Genomic DNA, 8,082 nt, shown 5'->3' on the forward strand with positions numbered 1-8,082 from the left:
TTTCCTCTTTGTCCAGCTCATGTCCCTCTCGGCCCGGGAAGTAAGGAGGAGGTTAAGTTCAATCCTTACATCCTTCAACTCCTTTAAGATATCCCCTCCACCTGATCGGCTATGGAGTATGGAGAGCTCATGTAGCCTCTTATATAGTTGGGTCAATTGGCTTCCCTTAGCTTCTTTCGTCTTGCTGCAAGACTGATCAACGTTCCCCTCAGCTTGGCTTTGTGGGCTTCCCATAACGTTATTTGTGAATCCACTGTACCCCTGTTTAGTGAGAAAAACTGTCTAATCTCATCTTTAATTGTCTGCTCAATTTCTGGGATCTTAATCAGGGATTCATTTAGTTTCCAATTTGCTCCGGGACTAATTGGTCTAATATCGCAGCTCTATTGATGCATGGTCCGACCATGTAATGTCATGGATTATAGTGTCGGATATTTGGGGGACCATTCTGCCCGAGACAAAGAAGTGGTCGATCCTACTATAACTGTCGTGGGGGTGTGAGTAAAACGAGTAACTACGTTCGCCGGGATGCTGCTCCCTCCAGATGTCAACCAGACAACCTCTCCGTAGTCCTTCCAGCAGTGCTGTGACTCCTGCGTGTCTATCTCGCTCTTGTCTAGGGGATCTATCAATGCGGGGGTCCAGAACTTTATTAAAGTCTCCCGCTACTATAACGTTTCCAACTGCCCAACTTTGAAGTTTAAGGAAAAATGCGTCAAAGAACTGTGGGTCACGCTCACATGGGGCGTAAACGCATGCTAGGGTCACCCTGCAATGTTGCAGAAGACCCACTATGATGAGATATCGACCCTCTGGGTCACGCTTTATTCCTTCAACCTCAAACGGGACTCGGTTGTGAAATAGTATAGCGACCCCTTTTTTCTTTTCTTTAGCTGAAGCGAGGTAAAATCGTCTGAAGTTTTTGTCTATGAACCCTGGATTTTTACTTGAGCTATAGTGTGTCTCTTGGAGGAAGAGAACGTCCGCTTTCCGGCGTTTAAATTCTGCGAAGGCTATTCTTTGCTTTTGTGGGGAATTAAAGCCCTTAACATTTTGTGATATGAACGTCAGTGCCATGGGTGTGTGTATATGGAGTCTAGGTCAGTAGCAGAAGGATATAACCTACCCGGGCCTCGTGTCTGCGAATACTGCCGGTGACGGCTGAGTTGAATCCAGCTTGTCTTTGCCTTTGCTTTTCCTCTGGGGAGGTCTGAAGGTGGGGGGGGGGGGAGAAAGCGGGGGGGGGGAAACAAAAAACACAGAACCACACAACATTCACACATAAAACCAGATTGATCCTAGACGACCTATGGTTTTCTGCCTGGGAATAGCAGTCACGCCTTGGACTCTCCCTCCCTCCTTCCAGGCTCGTGGGGGATGATTCTCCCCACGCCTTCCCAGGTCTTTGACTGAGCCGCGGTATAGGACTGCAGCCCCGTCAGAAAGGCACATGCCAACAGGCGGGGACGAGGGCATTCATCTGCCCCCCCGCCGGCGATGCAACAGTAGCTGTATAATCAGTAAACTAACTACAGTGGTAGCCAAAACTTAACCCATACAAACTATTGAGCACTCCCTTGTCAACGTAGCTGTGTATTTAACTGCCCTATACTGCCTAAAGTGGCACTCACCTGCTACCCCCTTAACTGTGTAAAGGTGTCAGTCTAAACTGCGGTTGACCCTGTCTCCCTTTGAAGTTTCAATACCTATCACTATATTTATATATCTAACCATATGTAACATTTTTAAAACTTTTAAAACAGTTCCCCTAGCCCCCCCCCAACCGGATCACACCCTGTGCCCCTGTAAGAATCTGGCAGCACCCCCCCCTCGCCCCCCCCCCTCATTTAAAGAGCTGCCGAGCTTAATCCCAGCCATTAGAGCTCAGCCAGTCTCGGGACCTGTCACGTTGTTGTGTCCCTTCCGGGATCTTGTCCCTTTCTCCAGCTTCTTCGCGGGGGAGTGCGCGTACCCCCTAAGAGTCCCCTCCGTCGCCTTCCATGGCTGTCAGTGGGACTCATCCGCTTCCGTGGCTGTCACTTCCGGGTCGTCCATGGTCTGGGTGGGTCCGCCCCCTGACGTCATCGCGACAACGTCCTCATATCCGCCCGCGAGCAGCAGAGAGGGAAGGCGTGTCCTGCTGGTGGAGCCGAGCGGAGCTCCCAGACTTCGCGCCAACATTGCTCCTCCATTGCTTTTTCGCGCTTCTTCACCAACCTGACCCTCGTGTGCTGCTGGGCCGCCATCTTGGTGAGTGGAAACGTTCATCTGTTCGGATTTTTATTTTTTATTTTTTCCTCTTTTGTCCTGTCCGCTCTGCTGTGGCTGGTCCAGCTTTTGTTAAGCTGACCTTGTCATCGGGTGATTCGCAGGTGGGATGAGGGGGGGACGGAGGGGAGCGGAGCCGAGCCGAAGGGAAGGGGGGGGAACCGGAAGGAGGTAGAGGGAAGCCATTCAACGTGGCCTTCCCATCCTCACCTCCACCTTCAATGGCCAACGGGGGGGGGGGCAGGCCAGGGCCCGGGGCAGGCAACATCCCACAACTGTGAGTATTGTCCTGAAACTCAGACTGGTCTCGACGGACCTGCTTTGTCTCTCCGCTGACCGTTCGCTGCTCCCACTCTCCTCCACTCAGCGGGACGGGGAGGGTATGTCTCAGGTGCCTCTGGCAGCTGCAGCGTGTCCGGGAGCCCCAGCCTCTTCAGGAACTCTGGCCCCTCAGCTAGATGTTTCAGAGCCTGGGTCCGGCCGTTCTGCACTATGACCAGCGCAAAAGGGAAGGCCCACCTATATCTGATCTCCTTTTCTCTGAGGAGTTTAGTGATGGGTTGGAGGGCCCTCCTTCGCGCTAGTGTGACTGGGGAAATGTACTGAAAGATGGCCATTTCTATCCCCTCGAATGGCACCAGTGGGGTAGCCCTGGTCAGATGGCAGATTTCCTCCTTGGTGGTGAAATGATGCAGGCGGAATATGATATCTCTGGGAGGATTATTGGGCAATGGGAGGCCTCGCAGTGCGTGGTGACACCGGTCCATAACTAATTCGGCCTCAGATTTCCCTGGCATTATAGATGTCATCCACCTGTTAATCAGCCGCTCAGGGTCCAGGATTTCCTCCGGTATGCCCCTGACCCGTAGGTTGTTCCGCCTGTCCCGGTTTTCACTGTCTTCGTGGCGTTCCTCCAGCTCGGCCACCCTTTGTTCCAGCTTAGCAATTTGGGCTCCCATCTCTCCTTGGCATTTGGAAGTCTCCTCCACCCTCTCCTCCAGTGCGTTCGTGCGGTTACCAATGCCCAGTATGTCCTTTCTCAGCTGGTCCACCTCCCCTCGGAAGAAGGTCTTTAAGTCGGAGAGTAACTGTGCAATCTCCTGTTTGAGGGAACCCGTGGGCTCCTCCGTAGTCAACTCTATCTCCGGTGCGGAGTCAGAGTCAGATGCCGCCATATTAGCCGTTTCTCTGGGCTTTTTTGCGCCGGTGAAATAGGTGCGCACATCTACCCTCTGCTTGGGCTTTTTGCGGGTCGCTGCCATTCTTTTGTGTCCGGCGCTGTTAGCTGAATCAAGGGTGAGGTTTTATTTAGGGTTTTTATGGGTTTTTGTCACTTTATTTTGCTAAATATCGCCGGCGGGACACGGAGCACTCAGATCAAGCCTCCATCTCCGATCCCGTCGCGCATGCACCTCCGGTTGGAGGGGATTTTAAAGTAGGATGGAGGTAGGAGGGACAATAAACATATAAACTAAATAGAATAAATGGGGGTGGGGAAATAGCAAGGGGTCATGGAGGTTTAATGGGGCAACTGGGTGTTTGGCAAGCAGGGTGACACCCATATTAAATACAGATCATTCTAGAAAACTTCTAAAGACTAAATCCAATTGGAGTAGAAAGGCAGGAGAAGAGAAGATAATAGCACAGATTGGAAAAAACGTTAAATGCATGCTTGCTAATGCTAGAAGCTTGACAGATAAAATGGGGGAGCTTGAATTAATAGCTACAAGGGAGCAGTATGATATAATAGGCATCACTGAAACATGGTGGGATGAAAGTCATGACTGGACAGCTCATTTAGAGGGTTATTTCCTTTTTCAGAAGGATCGAGCAAATAGAAGAGGAGGTAGAGAATGCTTATATGTTAAACCAGATCTAAAACCTATTATAAGGGAAGATGTTAATGAAGGGAATTATGAAAATGTAGAGACTTTGTGGATAGAAATTAGCAGTAGAGGTAAAAGTACAAAGAACATGTTTATAGGGATATGCTATAAACCACCAAATATATGTGAGATTGAGGAAGCCAAAATACTTTTGCAAATACAGAAGGCATCAAAACAAGGTTATTTTTTCATTATGGGCAATTTTAATTACCCAGACTTTGGGGCCTATTCTAGTAGCTTCGATGACTTTGCTGCTATCTGGAATGAAGTGGCATGTTCCTGCCGAACGGTTTGTCATTTGTGTTGTGACAGTATTCAGAAAGAATCTGAAACCATCTCAAACTGTGAGGCAGGAAAATGCCAATACCACTCAGTGTAACAGCAAAGTGATCTCAGATTTTTTCTAAGTTCTCCCCCTGCGAGTTTATCGCAATCTGAGCTGCACAGGGAGAGCCGCCTCTCCCTGTGCAGCTCTCACAGGCGATCACAGTGGTTTTATTTTAATTTGAATACTAGAGCGCAGGAGCAGGGGTTCTCCTGAGCTGAACCGCACCCCATACCGGGGCCTGTAACTCGGGAAGCAGGGGGTCCCCGGACCTGAAATCAATGCGGTTCAGCTCCAGAGACCCCCTGTCACACACACTAGTATTAAAATTAAAACGGCATCATTACCTTAACAGCTAGCCGCTAAGGCAATGACGGGGTTAAACCAGAGTACCCTGTTTATTGGGGGCAGAGGGGGTGAAGGGGATAGTTTCCCCAGGATGGGTGGTTATGCCTGCCGGGAAGGTTGCGGGAGGAGTTAACCCCTTCCCTACCATATCGGTGGGAACCGCTATGATAATGACATAGTTACATAGTTACATAGTTACATAGTGTAAGGAATCAGGGGCCACGTCCGCCTCGACGTGACCCCCCCTACCTCCTGCGGTGTCCGCAGCCGCTGCTGCATCTCCCCTTCAGTGGTATCCCCGCTGTGGTGCCGCTCGGACTCCCAAACAGGCGGCCGCCATCTTGCCGAGACGCGCGCAACCGGTGCTTACAGAGCGCGCATCCCCGGCTATAATTTATTCACTGCTCCCGGTCATTGGCCACGCCCCCTGGCATCCACACTCACATCCCCCGGCACAGCTGTTCTCCAGACACAGATTCAACACCATCCAACCACAGAGTGCTCCACGGCACACCCCTGCTCTGCCCCATGCCTCCATTGGATCTCCTACCTTTATAACCCCAGTCCTTCTGTTAGCTCATTGCTCTGCATAGTCTCATTTCCAGCAGTTGTGTTTCTGTGCCGTGCTATCCTTGTGTAGTTCCTTCAGGTTCTGACCCAGGCTCGGCTGACTACTCTCTCTGGCTGTCGACCTCGGCTTCCACCTCTCTACGTTTACCTCTAAGACCCTCGGACTCGACTTTAGTACCACAACCACCCGAACATGGCCTACCCCTGGTCATCGGCTACAGAATCGGCACTTCTACTACCCTGGATCCGGCAGGTACCTATCTCACTATATCTTTACTTCCTGGCTGGTACGCTACCACCACACTCCGGACACGTTCTCTCTGTTGCGGTTGCGTTTCTCTATACGTCCCATCTCAGTGCAGAGGACAGGCCTGGACTGTGGGCAGCACAAGCGTAACATTATGCAGAGCCCAACAAATGCAGACCAGACTGATTCATGCCAAATACTGTCGGCCCCTTTTCAACAGAATCAAACTATGTTGGATCAAATAACCGTCTTATCTCAACAGTTGGCTGACCTTTCTCTCCAGGAACCTCCACCTAGGGTACCCCCTGCAGTACTACCAGACCTAGGAGACGCTGCGGCACCGGAACCTAGGATTCCTACTCCCAAGCATTATACTGGAGATCCCCAGGCTTGCTAAGGGTTCCTAAACCAATGCGAGATACAGTTTGAGATGGCTCCCACTCAATTCTCTTCTGGACGCAAAAAGGTAGCCTATGTGTAGTCATTGTTGTCTGGGAATGCATTGGCCTGGGCCTCCCCAATCTGGGAATTACATCCCGAATTGACTCAGGATTACCCCTGCTTTAAGCAGGAGTTCCAGCAAGTCTTTGACACTCCCGCTCGCCCCGATACTGCGGCTTCTTCCCTTTTCCATATATTACAGGGTCGTAGGTCCGTAGCCAAGTACGCACAGGAGTTTCGGACCGTAGCAGAGGAGACACGCTGCAACCAGGAAGCACTCGTCGCCGTCTTCTGGCAAGGACTAGCTGATCCTGTGAAGGACGAACTCGCTGTGCACCCCAGGCCCGAAGTATTGGAGGAGCTAATCACACAAGCCATTCGCATGGACCAGCGCCTCCAGGAATGACGCTCTGAACGTCAACGGCCCAGCTTCCTGCCATTCGCCGCCCCGTTTCATCGTCCTCCTTCAAACCCAAGACCTCCTTCAAGTCCATTGCCAGCCCTGGAACCTCCTGAACCAATGCAGATAGGCACACAACAGACCCATACCTCCGCAAGGGACTACTTTAGGAACAAAGGTTTGTGCTATTACTCTAGATCCCCGGAACATCTGCTATGCTTCTGCTCACTGTGTCTGGGAAACAAGCACACACAGTACGAAGGTCTTTCCTTGGGTTCTATTTCTCCACGCCACCCTCCCCAAAGAAGAGCTTCCACGGAAGCTCCTGATTCCGATTTCCTTTAAGGGACCCACCTATGGGCCTATCTATGGCCGCCTTCATCGATTCTGGTGCCGGCGGAAACTTTGTGGACCAAGCCTTTGCCATCCGTAACAACATTCCGCTCATCAGTAAGGAAGTTCCTATCGGATTAGAAGGTATTGATGGCCGACCTTTACATCCCGCTTTCATTTCCCAAGAGACTCTCCCATTCATCCTATCTTCCACAGACGGGCATACTGAAACCCTAACCTTCGACGTCATCCACTCCCCCAGAACCCAGGTCACCCTGGGGCTGCCTTGGCTTCAGAAGCATAATCCTTGCATTGATTGGAGATCTCATACGCTGATGCAATGGAGATCAAGTGTGGACACACTTCCTACACCGGTTATCAGTCCTTCCACGTTGCTCACACGAATTGAGCCTTCTACAGTACCTCCCCTACTTGCATTTTGCCTAAGGTCTACTCCGGTTTCTTAACGTTTTTAGCAAGACGAAGTCCGAAATTCTACCCCCTCATAGATCTTATGATTATCCAATTGACCTTGTTCCCAGAGCTACACTCCCCAAATGTAAGTCCTACTCGCTGTCCCTACCAGAGACCAAAGCTATGAATGCTTACATCCAAGAGAATTTCAAGAAGGGATTCATTCGTAATTCTTCTTCACCCGCTGGAGCCAGGTTCTTTTTCATGAAGAAGAAGGATGGGACACTCAGACCCTGTATTGATTACCGGAGTCTAAAACATATCACGATCAAGAATCGTTACCCTCTTCCCCTCATCTCCGAACTATTCGATAGACTCCAGGGGGCAAAGTTATTCACCAAACTAGATCTCCGAGGGGCATACAACTTGATTCGCATCCGGGAGGGCAACGAGTGGAAGACCGCCTTCAACACCCGCAGCGGCCACTATGAGTATCTAGTTATGTCTTTCGGCCTCTGTAACGCCCCGGCAGTCTTTCAGGATTTTATTAATTAAATATTTCGTAATGTTCTCAATTCTTTTGTTATTTTCTATCTTGAGGACATCCATATCTTTTCTAAAAACCTTCAAGACCATATTCTGCACACCAGGCTCGTTCTTTCTCGTCTCCGGGTCAATCATCTTTATGCTAAACTTGAAAAGTGCCTTTTTCATCAATCCTCCACCTCCTTCTTGGGCTACATTGAAAGTTTAATACGGGATAATATTCAGGAATATCTAATGGAAAACAAAATTATTAGTAATAGTCATCATGGATTTATGAAGGATAAGTCATGCCAAACTAACCGTA

Source organism: Ascaphus truei, chromosome 15 (assembly GCF_040206685.1).
Source record: "Ascaphus truei isolate aAscTru1 chromosome 15, aAscTru1.hap1, whole genome shotgun sequence".
Classification (NCBI taxonomy): domain Eukaryota; kingdom Metazoa; phylum Chordata; class Amphibia; order Anura; family Ascaphidae; genus Ascaphus; species Ascaphus truei.